The following is an 11727-nucleotide window of genomic DNA, read 5'->3' as shown; positions in this document are numbered from 1 at the left end:
TTTGTACATACGTATTCACAAATACCGAAGAATAATAAAAAATAAATATTATATCGAAGTCTGATTTGTTTACCTTATTTGTTATATAATTATTGGAATTGCCTGAAATTTCCGAAACAATAAATTTTATTTTCCTTATTTATTATTTTATTGCAGCTACGTGTAGAAGAAAATATAGCGAGGCGACATCAAAAAAGCTGTAAACTCATAAAAATTGTGAAATCACAACAAAAAGTAAAAACGAACGAAAATCGCCGATAAAGCAAATTTTTAGTGAAATCAACAATTAAACGATTAAGCAGGAAAACGAAAAAACATAAAAATTGTTTCTGCGATTTATTACAAAAAAAAAAAACGAAAATAAATAAAAGTCACCAGTATACTCAACTACAACGCGAGTATTTCGGTTATCGCAAATTCGCTGCGTCAGCTAGCCGGCAATTCGCGTATTTCTCATGCAAGTTTCGCATTGCATTTCGGCCCTGCAACACACCCATCAAACGGACCAATCAGCTTTGCCAATAGCTTGTGGCATAACGGTGTAAGAGCAGCATAAAACAACGCGAGCGCAAGTGAGAGTTAGAGAGCACATGTGTCAGAGCAAAAGTTATCAACGTGGTAAGTAACGAAATTGACTTCGACACTATAACCCCGTTCATAGAACATTCTAGAAATTTGCGGCACAATTTAAAAAAAATATGTATGTATGCACATCACATAGCCATACAAAAAGCAACAAACGGCCTTGCAACATAACGGTACCACGCATAAAGTTGCTCAGCAAGGCACGCGCAAAGCCACTGAGAGCACTGCTGACACAAGTGAGCATAAAAGAGCGCTTACTTTCGCATATTAAATATGCTTGCTGAAAGGGAGTGTGCTCATGTCGAGGAGGTGGTTATGTTGTTGCTCACACCCATTTACAAACATATGTACATAGGTTGTAGTTATTTGTGTTGATTTTGTTGTTGCACGGCTTGTACATTCATAACTTCACTGAAGTGGCGATATCCCTACAACAACTCATTCATAGCATAACTATGTTTGTATAAACTATGTGGCACTCAAGCGTATCTATGTCTGTTTGAATTTATTTGGAAATTTTCCATTGCTTTTTCGAGGGAGTGGTGTGAGCGTGGAGAGCATGGCACGCTTACTCATCGCTTTACGTGCGCTAAAACAAAAAGAAAACGTATGTACTTATGTATAAGCAGCATAAACTCCAATAGTAACTGCATTATTGTTCGGTGTTGCCACATCAAATCCCTGTGTATACTGGCCTACTTTTATTTGGTTCGTCAGTGTTTGAGATATTGGTCTGAAGTTTTGCAAACGTACTTTTCTTTGCAAGAAGCTGCTCATTTGTCGAAATCGCCGATATCGGACCACTATATGACCGACCAAAATCAAAATTTAATATTGAAAACTTTTATTTGATGAGTTATCTTCATGAAATTTGGCATAGATTATTATCTGAGACAACGGTATAAACTCTGAAGAAATTGTTCAGATCGGACCACTACAGCATATAGCTACGATACAAACTGACTGATAAAGATTAATGAAGGGGTTTTTAATAAGAGCGGTCGATGCCATTATGTACATATGTAAGTCCAGACGCTGAACCCAATTGTCGACAGTTTTTAAGCATAAATCGGTCTGTAATGCTTCAATTTCACGATCTATATTCGTAAGAAGTTCATCAGTCATCGCTGGCTTGTTGGCATTGTAACGCCATCCTGTTGGAACCACATATTGTCCAAATCGGTTATCATTGAGCGGTAAAAGTACAGCCTTATGACCCCGCCGGCCCATAAACCGCACCAAACCGTAATCTTTTCGGGATGCAATGGTGCCTCATGAAGTACGTGTGGATTGCTGCCTGATCAATAAGACATTTTTGCTTCAGTTCTGGCGTCAATTTGGTCTTGTAAGGATGTAGGCCGAGTTCTTTTCGCAAAATTCACCACAACGATGTCACAGAGATGCCCAACGCCTGAGGAACTGATTTGGGTCTTCCTCAATTGATGCGCTAGCGACAGCAATATTCTCGACACTACGGGCGCTTCTTTGTTTCACTGGCACGGGAACATTTTGTATTGTGTCTGTGGATTCAAATTTTTCCACTAGTCCATCAATTGTTGATCTGACAGGACGATTATGACGACCATAAATTGGACGTAGCGCTCTTAAAGTTGAGGCCACTGACTCCGAATTTCGATAGTAAATTTTAATAATTTCGACTCGTTGGATCGTATATCTTTCCATGCTGAAATGGCAAACCTTACCGAAGAGAAATGTCAAAAGAGCGGGGGTAAATATGGCGTTGTTTGTTGTCCCTATCGGTCTACTTTTGTAGCGTCTCTATTGGAAATATAATTATAAGAGGAAGAAAGCTCTAGGAATAACCTTTAAAGTTTCACTAGAAATCTCTAAAGTCGCGGAAGAATGGATGTAATAAGTTCTTTAACCTCGAAAACTACACTTAGAAAGAGTTGATGGTGATGGTTCATAAGTCATTATATATTTTCATCTTATAAATATTATTATATCGATATTATTAGATCGTATAAATCCGCGTTGGACAAAGTTTGCATGAATTAGTGGACTACAATGTTATCGATTCTATATATACCCGAACTAATCGAAAATCTATCTCTAATCCACTCTGCAAGCCAACAAATCACTGGTGAATTCCTAAAGAGCCCTACTATAGATTTCTGTAAAAGTTTCCTTTAGCTTCTTAAGGCCGAATTGATAAATCTAACTGAAACTCGGAGAGTTCTACGGTGTGTATGTGTTTGCTTTCATAGTAATTCTATCAATGTATTGGAGTTTCGGTAGTTGTGATTTACGGAGCATTATACGAAGAAATAGTGATTCTTAAAAAATCGAAAGATTATTAATAAGTTTTGAAATAAAAGGCGATTCTATTTTAATATAGCGCTATCAAGTTGTCAAAGGGTTAACACTCAAATCTTCAGAAGGCATAATAGGTGGGATCATAAATTGGACCTTAAAATCCAGAGTCAAAAAATCGCCCTTCTTTTTGGACTTTCATCAATACGGCAACAATGTGACATGGTGCACATGTCGCTGAAAAACACGAACCACCAACGAATACGAGTAGTAGAGCGCAAAATGGCAACGTGCAAAACGTGAGAGAAACGTGAATAAACAACCTAGAGTAGTAGTGCTACGCCAACAGCCGGCTGTGCAGTCAAGCGACCCCACAGGGCAATAGTACAGCATTTACATGCTGCCGTCATCATCGCCCAACAAGCCGAGTGCCATAGTCACCTCTTCTTACAACAAATTTGCTTGTTGATGAGACTTTGGTCTCTACGCTGCTTGGTTGATTGGCTGGCGCGCTCCCACTGTTGCCGCTCGCTTTGCTTTCGATTACTCGTGTCAGCGGCAGATAGAAATTGCGTCTTTCGCATGACACAACGTGAATCGGACGGCGACTCGACGCGTGGTGTAACAAACAGTGCTCTAGTAGTGAATATAGCATATTTTCCAATTGTGTGTTCGTTTCTTTTTTCTGGTTTAACTAATTGAAGCAGAAAGCCGCAGTGCACACAAACACATATACATACGTACACTCACACACATATCAACTAACGTGTGCATTGCGACATACATTCATACATGTGGCCAACTTGTGCTCGCGGTAAGTGTGCTGGGGGGCGTAGAAGAGATAATAAGTGTAACCAGTGCTTTGGTGTGCTGAAAGGCGTGGGTGGGGGCCGCTGCTAATTTTAGTGTAACAATTTTAGTTTTAGTAATATATTTATAAATGAAAGTGTTGGCAAAAACTTGCAACTTGCAACTGGCGGCTAGAAATGCTTTGTGAAACGCGAAAAGACAGCGTGCAAAGTTTGCGGCGAATAAAGTGTGCTTAATCTCTCATTGGACACAGCGCGGTATATTGATTTTTGACTATAGTGAGAGGATGTGAAAAATTATTTTTGTTAATCTTGTTGCAAATTTTAAGAATCTTGTGTGATGTAGTTTAATGAAATTTACTAAATAACATTTTCGAATTTTTTTTAATGAGAAGTTGAAGCTAATAATTATTTTTTTCGTGTGAGTAACCAAAAAATTGCAACTGGCCTTATGTTGTAATATGTTCTAGAGAGACAAAAAATTAAAATCAATTATGAGCGCCTTTAATCTGTAATTTTGTAATTTTTTCTAACTTAATCTTTGAAAAATACTCCAGAATACATTTTCTGTGAAAATATGTCTCTGATTCGCATTTCTCGAACTGTGAAACCACCGAAAAAGACTTCATTGGTGATACAAATACTTTATTTTCAGTTTTTATAATTTTCAGCCGCAATCGCTAGCTTCTTCGATACCCAAATATACTGTCAAAAGATTTATTTACAAAAATGTTAATAAATAGCTAAATTAAAGATTGCGGTTGAAGAACTGAAAAACTGAATTTACGTATGTTTAAAAAAGATTAAAATGTTTATATGCAAAAAATAATTTTACTTGACCGATATGTGAGTGTGAATCCAAACTTAAGTATTGTGTGGACAAAAAGAAATGATTCAGAACCTCATTCAAAACTTTAAGCAACTTTTTGCACTCAACTATTTTTGAGTTACTTAAGCTCTAATCTGAAATATGGTTTCAAAAATTCAAAAACCTTGGTTCCAAAAACTTTATGTAGTTATGTAGGGATTGCCATCAAACTGCAGAGCTGATTACTGACAAAACCTTTCTTCAAATATCAAAAATTTATGTAGCGTTTAGAAAAATTATCTTAAAAATGTGTTTTTTTTTTTAACAATCCAAAAGTGACTTTATTATTTGAAATCTTTTACTATTTCAAATTAAAAGTATATGTATATCGGCACCTAAAATGTGAAATAACGTAGAATAAATTTTCATAAGTTTACAGCCTAAGGAAAAACGGTATAATAGAAACCACTCATTTTGAAACAAAATTGGAGTTTTGGTTATAAAATAGCTATATATTGGTTATATAATGGTTATATATTGGTTATATAATAGTTATATATTGGTTATATCTGTCAGCTCGAGGTTAAAAATTTCAGATGCATATAAATAATATGAAATAGTAAATTGTGAGCAACAAAACACTCAATTTCGATGATACGTAGTTTATAAAATTTGTAGAGCAAGTGCTTGCCGGTTAAACTATAGTTATAGCTACTTATATAGTATAGAAAATAATTGTAATAAAATCAACTGAAACAATTTTAGAAAAAAAATAGAAAACCCGTTAATTTCGGTTGCCACGCAGCTATAAACACTATCACAGTTATATTTTTCAACATAAAAGAGTATAAACGACTTTTTTCTTGATTTTGATAGTTCAGTTTATATGACAGACACATGCTATAGTGGTCTGAACTGAACAATTTCTTCAGAGATTGTATAATTGCCTTAGGCAATAATCGGTACCAAATTTCTTGAAGATACTTTGTCAAATGAAAAGGCTTTTCATACAAGCACTTGATTCCGATCGCTCAGTTTGTATGACAGCTATATGCTATAGCGATCCGATCTGAATAATATCTTCGAACATTGTATCGTTGGTTCTGCTAATACTCCATGTCAAATTTCGTGAAGATATCTTGTCAATTAAAAAAGTTTTCCATACAAGGACTTGATTTTGATCAGTCAGCTTGTATGACAGCTATATGTTGTAGTAGTCCAATATCCAAGTTTCCGACAAATGAGCAACTTCTTGGGGAGGAAAACACGTATACAAAATTTCAGATCGATATCTCAAAAATTGAGGGTCTAGTTTGTCTATATACAGATAGTCGGACAGATGGCTAAATCGAGCTCACCATGCTGATCAGTTATATATGTATGTATATAAATATTTTTTACAGGGCTTCCGACGCTTCTTTATACTTAAAGTACTCTATTCACGCTAGAAATATAATTTGTATAAAAAAGTTCCATTCGCTTAACCTTGAAAATCGTACCACTGTGCGCGGTAATGAAATGATAAATATCAAAAAACACCACTTCGCTTCAATATTATAAACAGTTTGATTTACAAATCATTCTTCGTTTCATACTTCCAACATACTTTCTAATTTTAGACTCAGTCTTCTAACCAACTTAAGCTTTCAAATAAATCGTTCTGCCAGCGCGCTGACTTAATTAATTATTAAGTCCAAGCCATAAAACTAGTTTTGTTATGTAAAATAACTATGAATATTTATGTGTATATGTATATATTTACGAAACACTTATGAGCCATACATTCTTTTCAATCTTACAGATAACGGAACTTCCGAACAAAGTGCCAATAAGAGTCATTGAGATTGTTGCCGCATAGTCTGCGCTTAAAAACTCAACAAAAAGTGACTGAAAAATATTCTATTAATTCAAGTAGAGCAAAAGAGCAACAGAAAAAAATACTATCAAGTGCCAAAATCGCGCACATGAAACTTTGAACAATCGTACCCAGCCTTTGGTGGACTTCGTGCCACGTTACTAAGCAGCCGCCGCATTGTGTGTGTAAAACCGAGAATTTGAAAAACTTTTTAGTATGTGTGTAAAAAACTGTTGTAAAGTAGCGTAAATACACGCCACTAACGTCAGGAGACACCCACACAGACACACACACACCCCCACACCGCACACAACAAACCCCCCATGCTAAGATATCGGCTGGTGTCGACACATTTCCTCAAACAGCCGTAGATTGTTTTCCGCCGCCGAGCCAGCCAAGCAGAGACGAGTCCAGCCGAGTCGCGTCAACGAACGCGAAACGAGTGCATCACCACCAATACACACCAACAAATACATAACGGAGTGAAAGAACAAGCATAACTACAACAAACACCAACATACATAAACACACGCAAACACACACGAACACATACGAATACACCTGGTACACATTGAAGAACACATCGTAGGCTAGTACGCGGAGCCCGATAGTGCGTGTGCGTGACTAGCGCGGTGCATGAGGGAGCGAATAGTGGGAGCAAGCAGCAGCAATACGCCTGCGTTCACGCCGAGAGCACGAGCGAGAGAGTGAGAGAGAAGCGTAGCAACGTAGTTTTCAAGCGTTTAGTAGGCGCAACGCCTGAGAGCCTAAAAGCCGACTATAGAAGATATAGAAAAATAGAAAAGTGAAAAACAAAAAGCGCCGTTAGCAGCACGCTGTGGGCGTATAGTTGTGCCACTTTTCGGTGGAAATACGCCAGTTGCGTTTGGCGATCGCCGGCAAATAGTGGACGAGCTTTACATTGCATTTGCCGATTTGCACATCTGGTTAATATCGCGACTATTCGGATAAGCAAACGCTTCGAAGCAGCTTGAATTACGCCGCTGACGACAACACCCACGGTTCGGGTGCAACACACACAGTCGTTTAATCAATAAAACGCAATACCGTTAGCGGTAAGCTAGACATTTCGACTAGCAGCACTTAGCTGATAACAACCCCATATCGTTACGATAACGAAGCGGTTAGTAGCGATTTATTGCCGTACACGCCCAGCCACGGCACAAAGAGATTATATTTGCGCTGATTACTTGCATTGTTGATTGTTGAGTTGTTACCTAACGGTTTCATCAAAGGCATCATAGCTGTGGTATAGCTTGGCAGAGGTCCATAAAGGGAAACTTCGTGCGATACTATTGTCAATCGCCAACAACAGCAGCAACAAAAGCGCCAGCCGCCTACCCACTTGGCAGTCGGATCGTTTTAGAGGTTACACGCGGGGCCGTGGTGACTTCTCCTCAACTGGCGCTGTAACTTTTGTCACAACGTATTCGTTAAGAGTTTTCCGTTTATTCGGTACGTACGACAACAATTTGAATAGCGAAAATGTGCAGAGATCGCGATATGATTTTGCCATAGATCAACGTAATCGCCAATATAAAGTCAAGAAAAAAATCAAGCTAAAGTAAGCGCTGCGCTAGAGCCAGTGAACAACGGTAGAGTGTGAGTGCGAGAGAGAGAAGACGCTAAGCGGCGACAGAACGTGCAAACTAGTTAAATTCTTGCGCCGAAAAATTCGAAACAAATTCGGTTATCTCAACTGCTCATAGCAGCTGTGTGACTTTGGAGTGCTTAAGTGTGTGAAAATTATAACGGAAAAGTTACGAAGGTCGTTTGTAGCAACGAAACGCTTTGCAATCTCGCTATCAAGTTAACAGCGCCTCACGTTTAAGCGTTAAATTAATCGTTATCGATAACATTTACGCATCACTTAGCGCCACATAACATAATAATTCGTGCAGGCGTTTTATATGTGCGCACAATTCTTCGCAGTGTAATATTCGCAAGATTTGTAAGGTGCACATAACCTAAAATATTTCCTGCAATGTGACTGTTGAGCGTCGATTTTTCGTTTAATTAAAAACTACATCCGTTGCCGACAATCGATTTATCGTTCGTGCAGTCGAGTGTGTATTTTACCGAAACCAGCCGAAGCGGTTGCCTGAGCAATAGTTTGAACGTGTTGAAAATTTTGTGAAATTGAAAAACGAAAAAAAAAATAAAAAAAAATTGTGTGGAATTTCGCCTATAAGATCTGTGTTTTTTGAGTTTAAACGTAAATATAATAGCATAAAGAATTAATTTGAACCGTTAATTTCGTTTGCTTGTGTCAAACGGAGAAACTGTAACAGGGCAAGGAATCAAAGAAAAAGCGGCAAGATTGAAGACTTTGCGAGGAACTTTTGGAAGTCTATAAAGGCTTGCGTTGTGAGTATACATTTTATTTGTTGTAACTTTTAGTAATAACATAATTAATAATTATTATTATTATTATTACTATTATTATTATTGTTATTATTATTATTTTATTAGGAAGATATGCAAAATATTAAATCTTGTAGTAAGAATAGAGTACAAGCTACTGTGGTCATCGACTCCGAGTAATTATTTCATAAGTTATATGTTATCTTTAAACTTTGCTTTAGTTTCAATATATGTGTATATGATTTTTGTACAGCGTTTGGCACATTGTATACATTCAGGATGCAGTTATAGTAAATACTTTCAAATTTCAACATTTTTTTTACAAAAATATTAAACTTTTAATACTACATCGCAAAAAAAACTATTAACTGCTAATTGAGAAAAAAATAGCTCAAATAATTGAAAAAAAATTAAGTAAATTAAAAATATTGCCTACATTTAGGCAGATCTTCCAAGAAGCATATAAATTCAATCAGTTATCATGCGATTCGATTTAGGAAAAATATCCATCGTTTTAGGCGATGATTTGTTATCATTTTGAAGGCAATGTCACACTCACAGAAACCTTTGTTCTAATTGGCAAAAAACTGTGACAGCCGAATTTACAAAGTTTTCATTGAGGCGAAGTTTTCACCAGGGGAAACATGCGCCATAGACCGGAACAGGTTGTAATCACGTAGTGCCAGGTTGTTAAGTTAGAACTTCTCAACTCAGAGCTTCTGGCGAGTCACTATCGACGTGTGTAGCCTTTCGTTGTTCGGACACCAATCGCTTTCCTTTTTTTTTAAATTGGCTATTTCTGGGTGATTGCTGACTTTACGCAATGCAATTGTTGATCTTACTTGTCCAAATTAAGAGCTTAGCCGTAGAGGAACTGCTCAGAATAGATGCCAATCCAACCAAACACACAGATAACCCTTTCGGACTGTCAATGCTGGCTTGGCCACCTTTTGTGTCGCCTCATTGTGAGTCGCTTGGCGTTGCTGTAAGCGATCCACTCTTCATCACCAGTAACCATCCGCTCCTGAAATGGATCGGTTTTTTTTTTTTTGCTGCTCAACAATGATTCGCAGGTAGAATGCGCTCCATGAGTTTTCTTTTGCATTAATTCGTGTGGCAGCCATATATCGAGCTTCTTATCATAACCAACCTTATTTAAATGGTACTGAATAGTTTTTTGGCTTGAGTTTAGGTCCTGGGAGATCCTGGGGTGTTCGGACTTGACGATTTTCATTTCCGAAATTCACGCACACTGTATCAGACGCACAAACACTATTAAAATTTTCTTATGGAATATACATATGGTCTGTATTCTCTTTGCTAGTGGCCATTTTTGACGCGCGCTCTAACAAAACTAAATCAAGCAAGCAAATAACTGACAGAGAAGTTCTTTAGAACAATCTATATATTTTATATTCCTAACGCCATATTGAATATTGAATTTAAAGTGTGAGCCATTTCGAGGTTCCCTACTTTTTGTAATGAAAAAACCCCGAAACTTCAAATTTAATGGGGAATGTTTATTTTCATTCGAAAGAACATTCTTTGTCATTTATTTTTTGAAGAATATCTCTTTCAAATGTTGGCCGCGGCTACGTCTCAGATGATCCATCTGTTGAGCTCATTTTTCAATGACTAGTTCAAGCATTTCGACTGGTAACCGTCAAGTGACACGCGTGATTTTTTCTCCACCTGAATCGAAGAGGGATTGTCCTCACTTCACATACATATCTCCACAGGAAAAAGTTTAACGGTCTGTTATCACACGATCTTGGTGGCCAATCGACCACCCTAAAACGAGAAATTATCTGCTCACCGAAGTGTTCTCTCAATAAATCTGTTGATTGAAGCGATGTGTAAGAAGTGCCGGCGTCTTACTGAAACCAAATGTCGTTGAGATCACAAGCTTCAAATTCAGGCGTCATATAGTTGGTTATCATGCTGCGATAACGATCGATATTGACGGTTACGTTCTCACCGGCATCATTTTTCAAGCAATATGGACCTATTTGTGCATCTGCCCATAAACCACACTAAACCGTTTTTTTCTGAAAGAAATGGCAGCTCTTGAATCTCTTCAGCTTGCTCTTTGTCTCAAATGCGGCAATGTTACTTATTTACATAACCATTGAGCCAGAAGTGGACCAGTTCGCTGAATAAGATTAATAAGATAATTAGCCCTCTGATATATACATACATATTATATATATCACTGATCACAAATAAATTCAATTATGCGATGGTAACACTGTCTGAAAGCTGTATGTGTTCACTGAAGTTCGCTAGTAGTCGTAAGGGTGCCCAATTGGAGGCTTGTGTGTACTTCTTTGCTAACGAGAATTTATGGTTTCTAGTCTAGTTTTTTAATAAAAAATCAAAATTTTTTTTCATAATTCGATAGCTTAGATAATCTTGACATAGCGACATTCGAAATAATGGGCCATCCACGGTCTTTTTTCCTTTCTACTTCAAGGACGCTTAACACAATGAAAAAAAAATGTTTTTTTTCGAAACTAAATATCTACGTTGACACCCAAAGTGACTACTATCTGTCAAAGAACTTCAACGTCAAAGGAAAACAAGCAAAATAACTAAAATAATTAATATTTGCAATATGACTGATAAGCCCTACCCTAAACTGACCTAGCACAGTATACACCTGTTCAAAGCTCGCTTACTATATGGTACGTAACTTCACCGTTATCAAGTAAACGACTGTTTGACAAGCAGTAAATAACTGCGGTAACAACACTTATATTTGTCATAGTCAAATAGAGTCAAATAGAGGCGTGTCGCAAAGAAAGAATTCAATCCAAAGCAAACTTGTGACAGCACAATCATAATAAAGTGGCTTGTTCCACAAATTAAGTGGTTAGCCAATATAGCAAATGGACAAAAAATATAAAAACTGAAAACCAAACTAAACTTTACTGGCAATCATTCAATAATTAAGGCAATAAAGTCATTAAAGTGTGGCTTTGAATTGGCATTTCAGTTTGACAGATTTTGAT

The 11727-nt window shown here is 37.2% G+C and overlaps 1 protein-coding gene across 2 annotated transcripts in view; it reads left to right on the top strand.

Moving 5' to 3' along the window:
• The first annotated feature begins 306 nt into the window (after positions 1 to 306).
• The window catches only part of LOC120770150 (protein FAM13A), a 57536-nt gene continuing 46115 nt past the window's right edge, over positions 307 to 11727 (top strand). The window contains exons 1-2 of one of the 2 annotated variants that reach the window (XM_040097344.1): positions 307 to 618; positions 6278 to 8719. The gene's annotated coding sequence lies outside the window, so the exon portion shown is untranslated. Of the gene's footprint in view, positions 619 to 3459; positions 3674 to 6277; positions 8720 to 11727 lie in introns of those variants that run through there. The other variant, XM_040097345.1, reaches the window with a different exon arrangement.

Source organism: Bactrocera tryoni, chromosome 3, assembly GCF_016617805.1.
Source record: "Bactrocera tryoni isolate S06 chromosome 3, CSIRO_BtryS06_freeze2, whole genome shotgun sequence".
In the NCBI taxonomy this organism is placed as follows: domain Eukaryota; kingdom Metazoa; phylum Arthropoda; class Insecta; order Diptera; family Tephritidae; genus Bactrocera; species Bactrocera tryoni.
This window is presented reverse-complemented; position numbering and strand designations above follow the sequence as displayed.